Below are 3,062 nucleotides of genomic sequence, written 5' to 3' on the forward strand. Positions count from 1 at the left end.
AAGAAATCTGCCTTGGCCTATGATAGGGTAGTGTAGAGCTAGGCAAGGAAAACTAAACTGAATGCTGGGAGAAAGAAGGTGGAGTAGAGGAAATGTCATGTAGCTGCCACTGGGAATAGACATGCCAGAACCTTGCCAGTAAGTCACAGTCATGTGGTGATATACAGATTAATAGAAATGGGTTAAATAAAGATGTAAGAGTGAGCCAATAAGAAGCTAGCGCTAATGTACCAAGCAGTAATTTAATTAATACAGCTTCTGTGTGGTTTTTTTGGGGCTAAGCAGCGAGGAACAAACAAGTGGCCTTCTACAACAAACAGCCAATGGCTAGACAGGATTTCTGGACAGAGAGAATGCTGGGGAGAAGAAGGTAGACACCAGGAGACACAGAGCAAGCAGAATAGACAGTAAGGAGATAAGGTAATAAAGCCACAAGACAGAAAGTAAATTAATAGTAATGGGTTAATTTAAGTTACAAGAGTTAGAAACAAGCTTAAGCTAAGGTTGATTTTCATAACTGATAAGTCTCCATGCCATTTTTTGTAAGCTGGTAGCCCCGAAAGGAAGATCTATATATAGTAGTCTTATCTCTAGACGCAGTAAACATATTTCCAACTGCTTTCTAATACTGTTGATAATGTGTGTAGGGGTCTCTTTGATCATTCAGCCAGCAGTTTAACAATTCATGGAAGACAAGGAAGTAGTTTGGTTCAACATGACTAAGTAGCAAGTGTTGGAGTATTTAAGCACAGCACAATTCAGTGAAAATTTCTCTAGTGTTAATTAACTCAATCTATGTGCACAATAAAGCTTAAGACACAACTGCATCAAAATTCTTTGTAAAGTACATGTGACATTGTCCATAAAGATAGGTTGTGTAGATAGTCAAGCTCATGATAAGGGATTGGGGAGGATCTGGTGCAGAGATCATCAGGCTATTAACTATGTCCATCCCAAGCCTTCTGGGCAGATAACAGGCTGTGTATCCCTCCCTTTGAAGAAACAACCCTGTGCTTAACTAGCAACATTCCTGGTTCCCCTAGTGCTTATCTGTGAGTACAAGAACCTTCATACCTCCTGCAATGTGAGGACTTTATTGTTGCAAGCTATTTGGTTACTCCATGTAAAGTTTGTTACTGTGATTGGTTTAATTAAAAAAAAAAACTAAATGGCCAATAGCTAGGTAGAAAGTATAGCAGGAATTTCTGGACAGAGAGAGCTCTGGGAAGAAGAAAGGTGGAGTTGCCAGCCCGACAAAGAGGGAATAAAACATGCAGGAGAGGTAAAAGCCATGAGCCATGAGTTATGTGGTAACATGTAGATGAATAGAAATGGGTTAATTTAGGTTATAAGAGCTCGTGGGGCAAGCCTAAGCTATAGACTGAGCTTTTATAATTAACAATAAGTCTCTGTATCATTTTTGTTTTGTCTTTTTGTGAACTGGCAGCCCAAAGAAAAATCTGTCTGCACTTTATTCCAGTTCTTTCTCTGGCTAAGATCTTAAAGATGGTTAACTTTGTCAATTTGACATAACCTAGAATTGCTTGGGAAGAAAGTCTCAGTAAGGGATTGTCTACATTGGGTTGAACTGTGAGCATGCCAGTAAGGGATTATCTTAAATTAATGTATGTGGGAAGACCCACCCCAGTGTGGGCACCACCATTCCCAAGGCAGGGTATCCTGAACCATGTAAGAGTGGGAACATCGAGCTGAGCACAAGTGAGCATGCATTCATTTCTCTGGGTTCTTGGCTGTGGCTATGACTAGTTGTTAGAAGTTTCTGCCTTGACTTCTCCACAATGAGAGACTTCAACCTGAAGTTGTAAGCCGAAATAAACCCCTTTCTCTCCTAAGTTGCTCCCTGTTGGGGTATTGTACCACCACAACAGAAATGAATGAGAAAGAGATCTATTATAGACTTATAACTATTTGAGCTGGGCACAAGGCTGAAGTGAGAAGCTCCCTCCGCCCCAGAGGAGTTTAATAGCTGCCTGGACATCTTAGCAAGATCTGTGTCTACTTGATTGGTGGAGTGCTTGCCCAGCACCCACAAAGCCCTGGCCAATGTCTGATGCCTCACATTGCACCAACCAGGCATTGGGGTACATGTTAATGTTCTAATAGTGTTGGTATTTTAATGTTAGTTAACTAACATTTAATATTTTGGGTTTTTTTTTGCTCTTTTGGCTTTTTGGGGGGGCCCACCACCCAGCTCCCAAATAAAACATATGGAGGCTTAATTATTACTAATAAATGCCCTGCCATAACTTGGCTTGCTTCTTGCCAGCTTTTAACTTAAATTATCCCGGCTACCTTTTGCCTCTGGGCTTCCCCCCTCCCTTTTTAACTTCTGTATATCCTACTCCATGGCTGGCTGGGTAGCTGGCCCCTGAAATCCTCCTCCCCTTGTTCTTCATTGCTCCCCCTTGCCTCCTTTCTCCTATTTATACTCTCTGCCGGCCAACCCTGCCTATCCTTGCTCCTGCCTCACTATTGGCTGTTCAGCTCTTTATTAGACCGGCAGGTGTTTTAGACAGGCACAGAGTCACATCTTCACAGAGTTAAACAAATGCAGCATAAACAAAAGTCACACAGCTTAAAACAACATTTCCCAACAGATCATTAGTCAAAAGTAAACTGCTTCATATAAGTTCTTGTCTCTGGTTGTGTTTTTTAGTAGTTTGAGGCGGAAGACAGACATAGAGGCATACATCTTTAATCCCAGCACTTGGGAGGCAGAGGCAGGCAGATCTCTGAGTTGAGGCCAGCCTGGTCTACATAGGGAGTTCTAGGACAGTCATGGCTACATACAGAGACCCTGTCTCAAACAAACAAGTAAAATAAAAATAGAAGGCATAAACCAGAGTTGTTCTGGCACATTAGGCAGCATGGTCTTAAACGACAGGAAAGAAAACTGTATTTCCAAGTGGTGGGAAGTCAGCCTAACAGTAGGGGTAAGACTGGAGGCTGCCAAAAACAAGAACAAGCTGGTCCTCTACTGAAAACTCAAGAACTATGGCAATGGGTTTTTGATCCTACTGCACGTGCTGGCTTTGGGGGGG

This window comes from Microtus ochrogaster, chromosome 7 (assembly GCF_000317375.1).
Source record: "Microtus ochrogaster isolate Prairie Vole_2 chromosome 7, MicOch1.0, whole genome shotgun sequence".
Classification (NCBI taxonomy): domain Eukaryota; kingdom Metazoa; phylum Chordata; class Mammalia; order Rodentia; family Cricetidae; genus Microtus; species Microtus ochrogaster.